Source organism: Schistocerca serialis, chromosome 9, assembly GCF_023864345.2.
Source record: "Schistocerca serialis cubense isolate TAMUIC-IGC-003099 chromosome 9, iqSchSeri2.2, whole genome shotgun sequence".
Taxonomy (NCBI): Eukaryota; Metazoa; Arthropoda; class Insecta; order Orthoptera; family Acrididae; genus Schistocerca; species Schistocerca serialis.
This window is the reverse complement of record NC_064646.1, coordinates 1,132,594-1,151,772: the sequence shown is the minus strand read 5'-3', so window position 1 is coordinate 1,151,772 and position 19,179 is coordinate 1,132,594.

Sequence of the window (19,179 nt, the reverse complement as noted above, 5' to 3'; positions counted from 1 at the left end):
ATGGGGGACTATTTTACCTCCGGAATATTTTACCCAAGAGGACGCCATCATCATTTAATCATACAGTAAAGCTGCATGCCCTCGGGAAAAACTACGGCCGTAGTTTCCCCTTGCTTTCCGCCGTTCGCAGTACCAGCACAGCAAGGCCGTTTTGGTTATTGTTACAAGGCCAGATCAGTCAATCATCCAGACTGTTGCCCTTGCAACTACTGAAAAGGCTGCTGCCCCTCTTCAGGAACCACACGTTTGTCTGGCCTCTCAACAGATACCCCTCTGTTGTGGTTGTACCTACGGTACGGCTATCTGTATCGCTGAGGCACGCAAGCCTCCCCACCAACGGCAAGGTCCATGGTTCATGGGGGGGGGGGGGGGGGGGGGGTAGTGTCGTTGAAATTCAAACGCCAGCGTTAAAGTAATATCACTCGATTTCACTGCTTTAATTTCAAAGTTCAGTTAAGGTTTCATAGCTGCCTACAATATTTAGATTACACAAGCACAAATTAAGAGTGTGAGTTTTGTTACCATATTTTAACTTACTGTGACTGCAGCTCAGCTTGGTACGTACTAAATTTTACTATAGTTAATAGTTCAGAATCATTTAATTCAAGTTCAAAGTTTAATCCCTTATTTCTAAATTGCGTAGATTGAAGTAGCTTTTGAAATGATTGTTGAGGTAGCCTAAGACTAACCTTATTTCATTGAATTCCGTAGTGCTTCAGAAACAAAGTTCACTATTAATTTCAGTCACTAAATTAACTTTCAATTTTCCGGTTTTTTAAATTCTTTTGCTAAATCAAGTCAGAGTGTAGAGAAATTTATTACTTCTGACAAACATTCAGTTTTCACACAACACGTGCCAACCTTCAGTTGCCACGCTTTTAGTGCTAATTATATGCGCATTAATCTTTCATTTTTAGTTATTATTGTAGTTTTCCATAGGACTGGCGACCATAATTTTCCCCAAATCTCAAATATCTAATTAACGCCAATTAATTGATAATGTAACGACCGCACATTTACTTTCTTTATTAATTTTACCATTTTCTCAAAATTAATTTCCACCAATTTCATTTGCATTTTTCTTTTCATTTAGATGTAACCCTTTCCTCTCTCTTTACCGACAAATTAACTTCGGTGACGATTGTTTTTCCCAAATTTCCATTAGGTGTACGCAGTTTAAGTTTTCACTGTCATTAAGGTCGATAAGTGAGGGGGACGTTACAAGCGCACGCTAAGGCGTAACAAATGCTTAAAATATGGAAGTGTTTAAATAAAAAACTTTGATTTACATATCAGAACTTTACGTAATAGAAAAGGGTAAAATATACGATCCTGATTTGCCTGTATGAAAATAACTGACATTTAATTTCCAATTGTGCTGCTAGTGAGAAGTGAGTGATTTTACAACATTTTTTGCAAATCAGGTGAGATTAATACGAACAAAGCTTACAGCATCAACTTTGGACTTCTATCATCCCAAACGTCTTAACACAACTCTTTATACTGCACATACCACTGAACCTACGAGCAGATACAGACTCTGGTCAGAATTTAGTAATGATGAAGAGTAGGCTGAAGTTTAAGAGAGCCGTCAGGAAGAACCTATGCGAAAAGAAGTGGGATACTGAAGTACTAAGGACTGGCGAGATACGCTTGAAGTGCTCTAAGGCTGTAGACACTGCGATAAGGAATAGTTCAGTAGGATGTTCACTTGAGGATGGATGGACATATCTAGAAGTTGGAATGAAAAACAAAGGTACAGTGAAGGTAACTACGAAGAAACCATGGGTAACAGATTAAATACTTCAGTTGATTCACGAAAGAAGGACTTATAAAAATGTCCGCTGAATTTCAGGAATGCAGAAATACAAGTCACTTAGGAAAAAAAATAAACAGGAAGTACAGGAAACCTAAGGCAAAATGGCTGCAAGAAAAAATGGGAAGAAATATAAAAAGAAATGGTTGTCAGAAGGATTGAGTCAGCATATATAAAATTAATAACAAGCTTCAGTGAGATGAAAGCACGGGTTGTAACATTAAGAATGCAATGATGATTCCACTGTTAAATACAGAGGACAGACAGAATAGGTGGAAAGAGCAAACTGAAGGTCTCTGCGAAGGGGAAGACTTGTCTGAGGAAGTGATAGAAGAAGAAACACTTGTCAACAGGAAGAGATCATAATTTAAAAGAGCTCTGGAAGACCAAACAAGGCAGAAGGGATACATAACATTCCCTCCGAATTTCTCAAATAAGTTTGAAAGTGGCAAGAAAGAGGCTACTAACGTTGGTGTGTAGAATATACGAGACTGGTGACATATCATGAGACTTTGGGAAAAATATCATCCAAAAATTCCCGAAGATAGCAAGAGCTGACTAGTGCGGGAATTAGCGCACAATCATCTTAATAGGTCATGGATCCCAGTTGCTGACAAAAATAATATACACAATAACGGAAAAGACAATTGGGGATGTATTAGATGACGATCTGTTTGACTTTAGGAACGGTAAAGACACCAGAGAGGCGGTTCTCACGTTGATTTTGGTAATGGAAGCAAAACGTAAGAAGAATCGAAACACGCCCAATGGATTAGTCTACCTTGAATGAGGGTTAGACAATGCAAAACGGTGCATAATGTACGAAATTCTCAGAAAAATAGGGGTGATTTACAAAAAGTAGGAGAACCACGAAGGAAAAATAACGTATGAGAACCAAGCACGAAGAGATCCGATTCAAAAGAGTGTGTAAATCAGGGGTGCAATCTTCCCTACTGTTGAATCTATCCATCATATAATGACGGAAATAAATGTTCAGGAGTGGGATAAAAATCCATGGCGAAAGGATATCGATGGTAAGATTCGCTGATGACATTGTTATCCTCCGTGAAAGTAAAGGACAAGTACAGGATTTGCTGAATGGAATGATCATTCTTATTAGTACAGAATATGGATTGAGAGTAAATCGAAGAAAGACGGAATTAATGAGAATTAGGAGAAATGAGAACAGCGAGAAACAACACCAGGAGGTCACGAAGTAGGTGAAGTTAATGAATTCTGCTGTATAAGCTGCAAAATAACCCATGACGGACAGAGTATGGAGGATATAAAAAGCTGACTAGCGTTAGGAAACAGAGCATGTCTTGCCCTGAGAATTCTGCTAGCCTGAAACATAGGACTTCATCTGAGGTAACAAACAGTGAAAACGTATCTACACTCCTGGAAATGGAAAAAAGAACACATTGACACCGGTGTGTCAGACCCACCATACTTGCTCCGGACACTGCGAGAGGGCTGTACAAGCAATGATCACACGCACGGCTCAGCGGACACACCAGGAACCGCGGTGTTGGCCGTCGAATGGCGCTAGCTGCGCAGCATTTGTGCACCGCCGCCGTCAGTGTCAGCCAGTTTGCCGTGGCATACGGAGCTCCATCGCAGTCTTTAACACTGGTAGCAAGCCGCGACAGCGTGGACGTGAACCGTATGTGCAGTTGACGGACTTTGAGCGAGGGCGTATAGTGGGCATGCGGGAGGCCGGGTGGACGTACTGCCGAATTGCTCAACACGTGGGGCGTGAGGTCTCCACAGGACATCGATGTTGTCGCCAGTGGTCGGCGGAAGGTGCACGTGCCCGTCGACCTGGGACCGGACCGCAGCGACGCACGGATGCACGCCAAGACCGTAGGATCCTACGCAGTGCCGTAGGGGACCGCACCGCTACTTCCCAGCAATTTAGGGACACTGTTGCTCCTGGGGTATCGGCGAGGACCATTCGCAACCGTCTCCATGAAGCTGGGCTACGGTCCCGCACACCGTTAGGCCGTCTTCCGCTCACGCCCCAACATCGTGCAGCCCGCCTCCAGTGGTGTCGCGACAGGCGTGAATGGAGGGACGAATGGAGACGTGTCGTCTTCAGCGATGAGAGTCGCTTCTGCCTTGGTGCCAATGATGGTCGTATGCGTGTTTGGCGCCGTGCAGGTGAGCACCACAATCAGGACTGCATACGACCGAGGCACACAGGGCCAACACCCGGCATCATGGTGTGGGGAGCGATCTCCTACACTGGCCGTACACCACTGGTGATCGTCGAAGGGACACTGAATAGTGCACGGTACATCCAAACCGTCATCGAACCCATCGTTCTACCATTCCTAGACCGGCAAGGGAACTTGCTGTTCCAACAGGACAATGCACGTCCGCATGTATCCCGTGCCACCCAACGTGCTCTATAAGTTGTAAGTCAACTACCCTGGCCAGCAAGGTCTCCGGATCTGTCCCCCATTGAGCATGTTTGGGACTGGATGAAGCGTCGTCTCACGCGGTCTGCACGTCCAGCACGAACGCTGGTCCAGCTGAGGCGCCAGGTGGAAATGGCATGGCAAGCCGTTCCACAGGACTACATCCAGCATCTCTACGATCGTCTCCATGGGAGAATAGCAGCCTGCATTGCTGCGAAAGGTGGATATACACTGTACTAGTGCCGACATTGTGCATGCTCTGTTGCCTGTGTCTATGTACCTGTGGTTCTGTTAGTGTGATCATGTGATGTATCTGACCCCAGGAATGTGTCAATAAAGTTTCCCCTTCCTGGGACAATGAATTCACGGTGTTCTTATTTCAATTTCCAGGAGTGTAGAATGAAATTTTCACTCTACAGCGAAGTGCGCGCTGATATGAAACTTCCTGGCAGATTGAAACTGTGTGCCGGACTGAGACTCGAACTCGGGACCTTTGCCTTTCGCGGGCAAGTGCTCTTGCCCGCGAAAGGCAAAGATCCCGAGTTCGAGTCTCGGTCCGGCACACAGTTTTAATCTGCCACGAAGTTTCAGTGAAAATGTATGTTTGGAGCGTAACTTTGTGTGGTAGTGAGACAAGGACCGTGAGAAAACCAGAACATAAGAGAAATGGAGCATTTGAGAAGTGGTGCTAGAGACTAATGTTGAAAACTAGCTGGACTCAAAGGAATGAGGAAGTTCCCCGCAGGATCTGCGAGGAAACGAGCATATGGAAAAAACTGACAACAAGAAAGAATAGGATGTTAGGACATCTGTTAGGTATCAGGGAAGACCTTTCATGTTACTACAAGGAGCTGTAAAGGATAAAAAACTGTAGAAAAAGATAGACTGGAATACATCCAGCAAATAACTGAGGACGTAGGCTGCAACTGCTACTATGAAGCGTTGGCACAGGAGAGGAATTTGTGTCTGGCCGCTTCAAACCAGTCAGAATAGCACTAGCCCGCGAAAGGCAAAGGTCCCGAGTTCGAGTGTCGGTCCGGCACACAGTTTTAATCTGCCAGGAAGTTTCTTTCCAGTCAGAATACTTTAAAAAGAAAAAAAAGTGCTATTTAGGAATTTCTGACTTGGGGAATATAGCATACGATATTGTAACAGAGTGTGAAAGAAAATTCCGGCTATCTCCCTGTACTTTTGAGATAAGGAACAAAAGACGCCAAGTCATGCTCGGCAGCTGTTTTCACAGACTGAGCTCTACCACTACGATCACTACTGCCTTTTCTTACAGTTCTGATGTGTATTTTTCCGATGCTAATTGTGTGAAAAGCAATTTACTAATCTCGACTTTGTAAAAAATGAAGCGACTGTTCCCAATTTACGTTACAGATTATTAACCCTCCACGCAAAGATTTGTTTGAGTATTTAATTCACCTCGGGTTATGAAACAAAAAAATGGCAAACGCGATCAGGAGAAGACAAAAAGCGTTGAGAGTTTCGAAGAAAAGAAAAAAAAAAAACAGTTCACAACGAATTTCAAACGCAGCTAGAGCTTCCTTTTGATCAATTAAAAAGTTGGTTTCAGGAACTCCAATGACAGCAATACAGCTCGTCACTTTTTTGGAGAAATTATCAGTGTCTGCTCAAATCCTGAGACAGGACGAGGATTTCATTCATACATTTCATTTATCTTGGACGTCATGTCATGTAATGTGAAGACAACGTGAACACTGAAAAATTTCGAAAACTTTGTCATGATATAGTTAAAATGTGCTTCGCCAAATTTTCCTGCTTTTAAATGTCTACGACGGGTCATAAAGTATTAACGCACGGTGCTCATATAACAGAATCAGCTATATTAACAATAGGCCAACCATGTGAAGACTCTCAGGAAGCCAGAAGTACAGATATCAAAATATATCGTGAAGGGTTTCCCAGGAAAATTATACGCACAAATAAAGTGAACGATGTACTTTATTGGCTCCTGGCGTTTTCAGATCCACTTATTTCCAGCCTCAGAGAAATGGAACCCATAAAAAGTAAAACATTATCAATGAACACCCCAGAGGTTCTACTTTTTCCTGATGATGAGTCTGAAAATTTTCTAGAAATTTCTGATAAGGATGATACTGACTTTGATTTCGAACATGGTAACTATCTTGACATTGCTAGTGACTCAACAAGTTTCACAATAAAAATCAAAGAAAGACAGGTTTTTTATTTGTTGTAATATACATTGGTCATTATTTGCTGTTTTTCATTTTGAAATTATAATTCGTGACCAGTAACCTAAAAACCTATTACACACTGATTAAAATGAAATTATAAAGAATTCTGAATGAAGTGCTCGGCCATATTGGAGCTGCTACTTTGAATTTGGGAATTATGGTAAATTCGTAATCAAAGACCTCGAGAACCCTTACATACTAATTTACGTTTAAATCTGAAGCTCTTTATCTATTTTTTTTGCCAACTTTTCTAAGACATAGGGCACTGTTCATTCCTGCGGCTTCCCGTGACGCGCGAGAGTAAGGCGCGCACCCATCGACGACACAGGACGGTCTGAGGAGACCGAACATCATTGGGTTGCAATCGGCGTCTTCATAGATACCCTGCAGTTGGTGTCACTGCATAGGGTTCTGTGTTCTTCAGAATACATAGTGTGTAACTTGGACTGGTGGCTGTGCTCCATCTTTGAGATGCCTGTGGCGTTACCCTTGAACAACTTAACCCAAGACTGCATGTTGCCCGTGACGTCCCGACCTCCCTCGCTACAGACGGTATAGGAAGGTTGACCCGAACAGAATGTTAGGCGGACGTCGCACACACAGTAAAAATCTGGTCAGGGCTTAGTGAGAGTCTGGCAGGACAGCATACAGACTCTGCACTCTGGAACAGCGCTGGAGCTCCACACAGTGACGGACCCTTCCATTCCAGCGCATTTCGAATCGATGCCCAGTCAAGTTAAAGCCATTTCTCGGTGGCGTACTTGGCGGCACTGCGTACTGCATTTTGCACCCAGTATTCCACCCACTCTCCTGTGTATTCTGCCTGCTAAACTGCACAGCGTGAACATTAATAAAACCGACAAACTGCAGGAACGGATGCCTGACTGGTAATGGAGGATAAAAGGTCCTACAAAGATGTGTCCGGATTTGGGCGGTGTACAGGCACCGGAAACAAATCGCCCGGAACACAGTACATGACTGCATCGCATCCACATCAATACAGATGTCTAAAGCAGCCTCCATTATTATGCTTTTCGTGTCCAGTACAGTACAACAGAGTTATTTACAAATTCAAAAGAACACAATATAATACAGTGAAAGGTGGCTACACTGAGCCACAGCGCCTGAGATCGCGCCAAAGAGTATTATTCAGCCGCCTCCACTGGCAGTGCTTGTCGAGAACTCGTAGTAGTCAGTGCTTGCTGAGATGTCGTAGTGAAAGTTCTTGTCGAGAAGTCGTAGTGGAGAGTGCTTGTTCCATGTTTTATGCAGTTGCTTGATGGGATAGACAGCAGATGTTGTTCTAATGGAGATATTGTAATGATCAGAGTGCTTTTCGTCAATATATATGAAGGTAAAATATTCCCTGTTTTTTTCATTATTTCAGTGTCTTAAATAATGCGTCATTACAGGTTCAGTCAACAAAGCATCTGGCTTGTGTTCTTGTATTAGAGTGTAATTCTGGTTTTCTTGAACAATTACAGTATTTCTATTTTTTTAAATTACTTCACTATAAATGGTATTTAAAATTTCTTGTCTTGTTGAAGAAGAACCGTGCCAGATGTGTACGTTGAATCACACTCCCACACACAGAACAATTACACTTGTGTTTTGGTTTCGTAGGTTTTATAGTTGCTGGGGACTTAATTAATTAATTGTGTTAACGAAAATTTTCTTTCATTCTTTGTTGTTATTCTATGCAGTCAGATTGCGTACAAATACTAATCAGGGCCAACCGGTTACGAGACTTGGTAATCGGACATACAGCGACTAAAATTTAAAATTTTTTTGCATTACATAAATAATTAAGCCCCCATGCAACAGTATCTATAATATATGCATTAGACACTGTACATGTCAAATTGATTTTGAAGCCCGAAATTCTGTCGTCTTGAGTGCTGGGACATTTGCTGAAACCAGGTTCTCAACCTTGCAGGCAACATCTGGCAGACAAAGAGGTGTTCACTATCTAAGTTCACCACATTCGCAGGTCGCATCTGCAATAATGTAGCCCCGCCGCTTAAAGTTCTATCTGCAATTCGCGACCAATTCGCAGTCTTTTCAAAGTCTTGCACGTCTGTTAGGTTAGCGTCTGTTAGGGTAGTTGGAAACCAGCACCAGGTTCTTCCTTCAGGTTTAGTTCGTTAGCTCCAGTAGCCTTGTTTAGCCATACTTCTATCCGGTAAGCGGAAGGTGGTTATGGAATGGCTTCAGTTAATCAGAGAAAGCTAAGACGTCACGCTTTGCTTCCAAACGTGGGATGCCTGTAATCATTTCCCTCTTTCTTCTTCTCAACCACTGCCGCTGTTGTTCGTCTGATATCGGGGACTGCTATGCGTGTAAGACGGTAGATTCTGTCAAATGGAGCTGTTCGTAGACACCCAGTTACAATGCGGCCTATAAAGGGCAGTGTCAAAGTGCTTAGTGTTGCGGAATTTTCCAGACTGGTGCGGCTTATTATGCCGCAGAGAAACAGGGTTAGAGCAGACTTACATAGAACATCGGGAGTAAGTGTGCGGTCTTATACGTACCACAGTGTTCTAGTTGTTTTGTCCTCCAAGTTATTTCCACTTTTGTTTTAGCTTGTGTATTTCTCGAGTGAAACGCACAGACCTGTGTTTTGGATTGATTGGGAGCGGCCTCTATGGAATGCAATGCATGCGTTAATGTGTCACGTCGTGTATTGCTGCACTCTTTCGCACGTTCCGGCTTCTCTCCGGACAGCGTCACAGGGGTCCTGAACACGCTTCTGAAGAGTCCGCACATCAACAAACCCTACGCTTTTCAGATGCCCCCAGAGGTTAAAAATCCAGGGGTTTTAAATCCGGTGATCCAGGAGGCCGTGCTAAAGGACCTCCGCGTCCTATTCAACCACCGGGGAACATGTTATTGAGGTGTGGGCGAACGGTAATGCTGAAGTGGAGTGATGCTCCGTCATACAGAACGACATTATCTTGGGTGTCGCCAAAGGCACAGTCTCAAGCAGGGTACTCCGCACGAAGTCCAGGCACGTTCCCCCGTCGAGGCGTTGTGGAGTAATGACCGCTCCAAGTAGGCTATATGGTTGCCAACAACCTCTGCCCACACATTGAAGCTAAATCGATGCTGATGAGTCGCCTCAACCGTTCCCTGAGAATTGTCTGTAGCCCACAGGTAACGATTATGCAGATTTATGATGCCATTTCTAATAAAGGATGCTTCGTCGGTACAGAGGAGTGATGACAGAAATCCCATAAATGAAACTTCATGGCAGATTAAAACTGTGTGCGGGACCGATACTCGAACTCGGGACCTTTGCCTTTCGCGGGTAAGTGTTCTACCATCTGAGCCCACAGGTAGAGGCTCCTTTCAACATGAAATTATAATAGGGGTCACAAGATAAAATATTTGTGTAAGTTGCGTGTATCTGGCGCTATCTAAAGCCACGGCTTGCGATAGTTCTTGTTTTGTCAGTTATGCCTATGAGAAGAGCCGCTTGGCTTCATCTACCCCATTGTAAAATCGTGTGATGTAAGAAGTCCACTATTTCTGAGGAAGATACACTCCTGGAAATGGAAAAAAGAACACATTGACACCGGTGTGTCAGACCCACCATACTTGCTCCGGACACTGCGAGAGGGCTGTACAGGCAATGATCACACGCACGGCACAGCGAACACACCAGGAACGGCGGTGTTGGCCGTCGAATGGCGCTAGCTGCGCAGCATTTGTGCACCGCCGCCGTCAGTGTCAGCCAGTTTGCCGTGGCATAGGGAGCTCCATCGCAGTCTTTAACACTGGTAGCATGCCGCGACAGCGTGGACGTGAACCGTATGTGCAGTTGACGGACTTTGAGCGAGGGCGTATAGTGGGCATGCGGGAGGCCGGGTGGACGTACCGCCGAATTGCTCAACACGTGGGGCGTGAGGTCTCCACAGTACATCGATGTTGTCGCCAGTGGTCGGCGGAAGGTGCACGTGCCCGTCGACCTGGGACCGGACCGCAGCGACGCACGGATGCACGCCAAGACCGTAGGATCCTACGCAGTGCCGTAGGGGACCGCACCGCCACTTCCCAGCAAATTAGGGACACTATTGCTCCTGGGGTATCGGCGAGGACCATTCGCAACCGTCTCCATGAAGCTGGGCTACGGTCCCGCACACCGTTAGACCGTCTTCCGCTCACGCCCCAACATCGTGCAGCCCGCCTCCAGTGGTGTCGCGACAGGCGTGAATGGAGGGACGAATGGAGACGTGTCGTCTTCAGCGATGAGAGTCGCTTCTGCCTTGGTGCCAATGATGGTCGTATGCGTGTTTGGCGCCGTGCAGGTGAGCGCCACAATCAGGACTGCATACGACCGAGGCACACAGGGCCAACACCCAGCATCATGGTGTGGGGAGCGATCTCCTACACTGGCCGTACACCACTGGTGACCGTCGAGGGGACACTGAATAGTGCACGGTACATCCGAACCGTCATCGAACCCATCGTTCTACCATTCCTAGACCGGCAAGGGAACTTGCTGTTCCAACAGGACAATGCACGTCCGCATGTATCCCGTGCCACCCAATGTGCTCTAGAAGGTGTACGTCAACTATCCTGGCCAGCAAGATCTCCAGATCTGTCCCCCATTGAGCATGTTTGGGACTGGATGAAGCGTCGTCTCACGCGGTCTGCACGTCCAGCACGAACGCTGGTCCAGCTGAGGCGCCAGGTGGAAATGGCATGGCAAGCCGTTCCACAGGACTACATCCAGCATCTCTACGATCGTCTCCATTGGAGAATAGCAGCCTGCATTTCTGCGAAAGGTGGATATACACTGTACTAGTGCCGACATTGTGCATGCTCTGTTGCCTGTGTCTATGTGCCTGTGGTTCTGTCAGTGTGATCATGTGATGTATCTGACCCCAGGAATGTGTCAATAAAGTTTCCCCTTCCTGGGACAATGAATTCACGGTGTTCTTATTTCAATTTCCAGGAGTGTATTTTTGCAAATGTCGAAACGGAGGTCAAAGGTCTAATAAACTTCTGTTTGCAACTGGTTGGCTGATTTTTCAACCTCTTCAGATTTACACACTTGCTGTTTCGCAGCCATGTTTGGGATTTGTAATTATACCTGTAACTGTGTGGCGCCCCTTCCCCAGAGAACCGCCGCGCTGTGACACCATCTCCAGGATGCCTTCTCATGTAGCAAGCTGCACATTACACCACTGGCCTTAACTGGCACACCAGGTGAGACTGTGCTGCCATCTCGCTGCTCGCCAGCGCTGCCCACTTCCTGACTCACTTACTGGCTGCATCATCGCTGCTCGTCGTCAGGCCACTTGCTACACTGCTCCGAGGCAGTGGCGTAAAGCTGTTATCCGTTTTTCGCGGCGACCATTGCCGCAGGTCCCGAAACGTCGACAACTCTTACCTCCAGCTGTGCCGTGCACTCTGCTAGTTTAAGTGAACAGCTGCAAGGTAAGCTCTCCCCAGCGAGCAGCAGCGTAGATGTACTCTGTGGCTCATGTGAAATGCTCAGATTCTTCACGCGTGGAGACGCAGACCCCCTAATGCCTGGTATCTCTACCAGTTGTTGCTTGAGAGAACACGCGCCACATTAAAGTAAATACACTGATAAGCAAATTTACACTCCTGGAAATTGAAATAAGAACACCGTGAATTCATTGTCCCAGGAAGGGGAAACTTTATTGACACATTCCTGGGGTCAGATACATCACATGATCACACTGACAGAACCACAGGCACATAGACACAGGCAACAGAGCATGCACAATGTCGGCACTAGTACAGTGTATATCCACCTTTCGCAGCAATGCAGGCTGCTATTCTCCCATGGAGACGATCGTAGAGATGCTGGATGTAGTCCTGTGGAACGGCTTGCCATGCCATTTCCACCTGGCGCCTCAGCTGGACCAGCGTTCGTGCTGGACGTGCAGACCGCGTGAGACGACGCTTCATCCAGTCCCAAACATGCTCAATGGGGGACAGATCCGGAGATCTTGCTGGCCAGGGTAGTTGACTTACAACTTATAGAGCACGTTGGGTGGCACGGGATACATGCGGACGTGCATTGTCCTGTTGGAACAGCAAGTTCCCTTGCCGGTCTAGGAATGGTAGAACGATGGGTTCGATGACGGTTTGGATGTACCGTGCACTATTCAGTGTCCCCTCGACGATCACCAGTGGTGTACGGCCAGTGTAGGAGATCGCTCCCCACACCATGATGCCGGGTGTTGGCCCTGTGTGCCTCGGTCGTATGCAGTCCTGATTGTGGCGCTCACCTGCACGGCGCCAAACACGCATACGACCATCATTGGCACCAATGCAGAAGCGACTCTCATCGCTGAAGACGACACGTCTCCATTCGTCCCTCCATTCACGCCTGTCGCGACACCACTGGAGGCAGGCTGCATGATGTTGGAGCGTGAGCGGAAGACGGCCTAACGGTGTGCGGGACCGTAGCCCAGCTTCATGGAGACGGTTGCGAATGGTCCTCGCCGATGCCCCAGGAGCAACAGTGTCCCTAATTTGCTGGGAAGTGCGGTGCGGTCCCCTGCGGCACTGCGTAGGATCCTACGGTCTTGGCGTGCATCCGTGCGTCGATGTACTGTGGAGACCTCACGCCCCACGTGTTGAGCAATTCGGCGGTACGTCCACCCGGCCTCCCGCATGCCCACTATACGCCCTCGCTCAAAGTCCGTCAACTGCACATACGGTTCACGTCCACGCTGTCGCGGCATGCTACCAGTGTTAAAGACTGCGATGGAGCTCCGTATGCCACGGCAAACTGGCTGACACTGACGGCGGCGGTGCACAAATGCTGCGCAGCTAGCGCCATTCGACGGCCAACACCGTGTTCCTGGTGTGTCCGCTGTGCCGTGCGTGTGATCATTGCTTGTACAGCCCTCTAGCAGTGTCCGGAGCAAGTATGGTGGGTCTGACACACCGGTGTCAATGTGTTCTTTTTTCCATTTCCAGGAGTGTATCTTCCTCAGAAATAGTGGATTTCTTACATAACACGATTTTACAATGGGGTAGATGAAGCCAAGCGGCTCTTCTCATAGGCATAACTGACAAAACAAGAACTATCGCAAGCCGTGGCTTTAGATAGCGCCAGATACACGCAACTTACACAAATATTTTATCTTGTGACCCCTATTATAATTTCATGTTGAAAGAAAACTCTTTTAAAGGAAAGCATTCATTTCAATTTAAAAAATTTCCAAAAATAAAAAAAAAATATACGCCAGCATTGCACGAAGCTGTGTCGAGAAATTCCAACTTAAGAGCAGATATAATTGCGGTTTTATTGAGGTAAGAATTTTTGCTTTTTTTATTCAGAATACAGGGCCGAAGGCCAGCGCTGCTGTCCTCATAAAATTCATCAGGTTACAATATTTAAAAATTCATTTAATTCTAAGGTATTGTATTTTGTGGGAAGGTTACTCTTGGCTCACATTCACATTTGCATTTGCATTCTCTGCGGGGAGGTTACAACACCCATACACATATCTATGATCCATTAAATGGAGGATCCAAGTATGTCAACATTCGTAAGGATGTAGCTGATAAGAATGAATGCATTGTTGTCATGTATGAAGAGGGATCGGCCGAAGTGGCCGAGCGGTTCTAGGCGCTACAGTCTGGACCCGCACGACCACTACGGTCGCAGGTTCGAATCCTGCCTCGGGCATGGATGTGTGTGATGTCCTTAGGTTAGTTAGGTTTAAGTAGTTCTAAGTTCTAGGGGACTGATGACCTCAGATGTTAAGTCCCATAGTGCTCAGAGCCAATCAGGTGTTTGTTACTGTACACACCAATATCTCAACAAGGAGGGAAGAAGGTTCGGCTGCCAACGACAATTCAGTTTCAAAGCAACACCCAATGATAGTGGTAGCAAGGGGCCACCACGCGGTACAATAAAACAATTTGAATGGATGCATCCGCCGGCAGAAACAACTTCGATTACATTAAGCAGTCAGTCCCTCAAATACAAAGAAATAGCGCTGAATGGTTTTCTCTCAGAATTAACATGTTAACTGGCAAGCATTAAAGCCGCTCACAGCAATGACTGAGGTAACTTAAAGCAAAGTCCACAGTGCTATCATATGTAAAGTAGTAACACAATATGTCTGAATTACAGAAAATTGCCAATTTACGCAGGTATAATACGCAGTTGATACAAAAACTTACAGAACTCGCGCTATACGTGCTGACGACAAGGGCTTAAGGAAGCGAGAAAATTGAGGCGGTATTTTCATAGTTTCATTAGCCTTAAAGGCGGGTAAAGGCTCATACGTGGATGGCAATGCTCTGGAAAGGCAATAGAAAGGAACATTTTGCGAAACTCACGTTGTCCCCAAATTTACTCACCGAAAGAACGGGACCTCATAGTAATTATAAGGCAGCATGCATCCCTCTTAACCAACTCCCCCCTTCTGTACCTTTTGTACACGGCGGACATGCCGCCACCGTCACCCCCCGTCCACCTTCTCCAGTTTGCCGATGACACCGCCTTCCTTGCCCTTGCCCCCACCCTGCAACGCTCCCAACACCTTCTCCAATCCCATATTGACTGGTTCACCACTTGGTGCAACCAGTGGTTGCTCAAGGTCAATCCCTCCAAAACCCAGGCGATCATTGTAGGCAAAACCACCCCTTCCTTCCGCCTCCTTGATTTCTGTCTCACCGTCTATGGCCATCCTATCGCCCTCACTCCCACCCTTAAGTACCTTGGCGTCACCATCGACCGTCGCCTCTCCTGGACTCCCCATCTCTGGACAATCCAAGCCAAGGCACGTTCCCTACTCCGTCTCCTCAAGCTCCTTTCCAGCCGTACGTGGGGTCTGGACCCCTCCACAATCCTCCACACCTATAAATCCCTCATCCGCCCTATCATTTGTTACGCCCATCCGGCCTGGATCTCCGCCCCCCCTACCTTTTATAAATCCCTCCAAATCCTTGAACGCCATGTTCTCCGCCTTGCCTATCACATCTGTCTCCCCTCCCCCACGTGGATCCTGTATGATCTCATCCCCTTCCCCCACCTCCTCCTTTTCCTAGAAAGGATACAGATCCTGTACACCTCCCACAAACTCGATCCTCCTCACCCGCTCGTCTCCCCGATCCTCTCCCACCCCCACCCGCTGCCGCGCCTGTATCCCCACGTCCCACCCGGTCTCCATTTCTCCACCCTCCTTACCTTCTCTCGAGGTGGCTTCCGCCAGCTCCCTCTCCCTGATGATGCCCTCCTCCCCTCCATCTACCCCTCCTACCAACTTTGATCCTCCCAACCTCCGCCTGTGCTTGCTCCTCTGGGCACCCTCCCTCCCATCTCTCCCTTTTCCCTCCCTCCTCCATTTCTCCCCACTCCTCCCCCGGGCTTCCCCTCTCCTGGCCCTCTCCTCCTGCCCCCATATCATCAGCCATTGGCATCCTTGTTCTCCCCTCTCCCCCACCTCACCCCTGTTCCCCTCTTGACAGGTCCCCGGACTCGCACACGCTGCGTGGACTTTCGCGCGCCGGAGATCATCACCATCTGTGTCTCGTATGTGTGACGTCGTTTTGTGTTTTTAGTGTCCGCCGTCCCGCTTCTACGTTCACTTGTGCCGTCGGATTCATCAGTGTTCTGTGCGCTGTGTCAACGTGTTTTCAGTGTTGTTATCGTCGCGTGTGAATGGCTCCGTGTCTTTTGTGTCCCAGTGACCACTATTTTTTGCCCGTCACTATGTTCTTTCTAATTATCCATCTTGTACTGTTGTTGTCAACACTGTGGCTGAAGAGCGGCGTAGCGTGCCACTGACAGCCTACATGATTGCTCAGGTATTAAAATAACAATAAAGTAAAAAAAAAACCTCTTAACCAAAGCACCACAACCGCAGACTTCCGCAACAGGAATAGCTGCAGCCGTCTGGTGCCCTCTAGAAGCACCACTATAAAAACATTCTCGTACATTCGAACCCCCAGTTGGAAGACTGAGGGCAGTGTCATCTGACAAATTGCACAGCCAAAATAACAACGCGCCATCCCTGAAGAACCCTTTATCCTGCGCTGCCTGCCGCTGTCCGACTAGCTCCTCACAATGACTTGTTTACATAAAAATGCCATGCCTCCGCTAGAGGCCAAGATGGCATTGCAAAGACGTACCACGACCTATCGACGTAGTATGGCTCAATCCTCACTCTCTTCCACCCCCCCCCCCCGCCTTCTCCCTCATTGGAACCTCAACCGGAGCGTTCAGAAACCTTTGACTGTTTCTGATCTCGTTTGAGTTGACTTAGATGGGCCCTGAGTTCGTCTCCAGAGTCATTTTTGACCATAAGTGTGACTGGATTGGGAACTTCCAATGATCTATACAGTCCCAGAAAACGAGATAACGTACAAGGAACCTTTACACCTGAATCTCCACCTCTAACATTTTTGACAAAGACTACTTCGCCGACTTTGATATTTCCTGGTCGATGCTCCTAGTCCTGTGCTTCGCTGCTATGGGCGCGCTCAATATTAGCCTTCGCTCTCCGCCACACATCCTTTATAGACTCAGCCGTGGGATTGCCAGGCAGGAAATCTTGTATGTACTACAGACTGGGCAACGGAGAATTAAGATACCATAAGCGAAGTGGGAGTAGTGTGAGGTATTTCAAGTCCAGCGATATCAATGGCAAAATTTAAGGAGGACAAGATACAGTCCCAACTAGTTTGAACCTCAGAGGGGAAGGCAACAACTGAAGATTTCCAATTACGATTCACTTGCTCCACGGATGACGGCTGTGGAAACATGCTTAACTCCAGGACGGAAATGAAAGTCACAAAACTCCATGCAAGTAGGGGGAGCATTAGCACTAACCAGAAATTCTACTCAAATGGCTAACACCTACGACGCAACAACCAGCTGAGCCTGGTAAACCCATCAACGACGATAGAAATATTTAGATACTCACCTTGGGCAAGACGCAGAAGCCCCACATAAATGATAAAGAGAAGTTCCATGGGCGTCTCAGCTCGAGTATATTGAAGTAGCGCCCTTCGGCTGGCTGTCTGGCAGTAATTACACTGAGCAACCATCCTCCTATCATCTCGATACAATATAGGCTGGTTAAGTTCAAATGGCTCTAAGCACTATAGGACTTAAAATTTGACGTCATCAGTCCCCTAGAACTTAGAACTACTTAAACCTAACTAACCTAAGGACATCACATACATCCATGCCCGAGGCAGGATTCGAACCTGCGACCGCAGCACCAGCGCGGTTCCTGACTGAAGCGCCTAGAACCGCTCGGCCACAGCAGCCGGCGCCGGGTAAGTGATTCCTGGATTTTATGGATAGTTTTGTAGAGACGTATGTGGCCTCCTGCCACTGAACTATGACACCTTGATCAACACCATCAGAAGGATGATCTTTGCTTCCTGCCCCTGAACCCCACACTTTGACACGATGTTTCCGCTCAAGTCGTACCCGGGACCGACTGGCCAGATGCTGACTGCCCTCCGATACGCCTAGCGCAGGTCCTCCTCTTGACGACTGACCAAATAACCAAATAATGTGGGAATATCGGTAAGAACAAAATTAACCTGCTGCTCCACCAGCTCAGCGGTACCTAGAGAGCACTCCTTGTTGCTCCTCTAACACGCAACTCATGGTACCGCTACAAAGTTGTAGTTATTACACCGTTTTACACGCTGAGCCGAAAGGCGCAAATGCTGACTGCCCACAGCGCAATGCGACCAGTTTTGCAGGAATGGGCCAGAACCTAAATGAGAGCGTCATAAAAAATGAAATGAAGTGTCGTGTGGGTAGGACCTCCCGTCGGGTAGACCTTTCGCCTGGTGCAGGTCTTTCGAGTTGACGCCACTTGGGCGACTTGCGTGTCGGTGGGGATGAAATGATGATGATTAGGACAACACAACACCACTCGCGCCACAAAACAAGGTAGGCCCATTTAAAAGTACAAATTGAGCAGTTTTACCTACTCCCCTAACAACATTCTTCCCCTTACCTGTAGATGCAGCAGCACCAAGTGTGCCGTCCACATTTACAAGTGATTTGTATACGAGCAATCGTCGGCGACGACGATGCAGCAGCACCAAGTGTGCCGTCCACATTTACAAGTGATTTGTATACGAGCAATCGTCGGCGACGACGAGCGGAGAAAATCTCCGACCCAGCCGGGAATCGAACCCGGGCCCTTTGAATTGACAGTCTGTCACGCTGACCACTCAGCTACCGAGGGCGGACAGAGCGTGATTATCGGTCTCCAGTATAAACTCTTGATGTTCCAAATGGTATTTGAATCTCTCGAGGGCGAAATAAACAGCTAGCGCCTCCACCACCGCTACGGTCGCAGGTTCGAATCCTGCCTCGGGCAGGATGTATGTGATGTCCTTAGGTTAGTTAGGTTTAAGTAGTTCTAAGTTCTAGGGGACAGATGACCTCAGACGTTGAGTCCCATAGTGTTCATCAGAGCTGTTTGAACCATTTTTAGCTAGCGTCTCCAAATCGTAAGCAGAATATTTTCTCTCCCGCCGTGATAAATATCAGGAAACGTAGACCAATGTCCACTCCGGAGTTGGTGTGAACAATTAGAATGGCCAAGAAGAGGATTGAGACGATAGACAACAATCTGGCTTTGGGTGCAAGCGGAGGAACAGCAGAGGTGCCGCCATGTTGTTCGACTGCCCTGCTCTGAGAATTATGTATTTCGAGATCAAAGAGAAGTTTTACACTTTTCTCAAATAG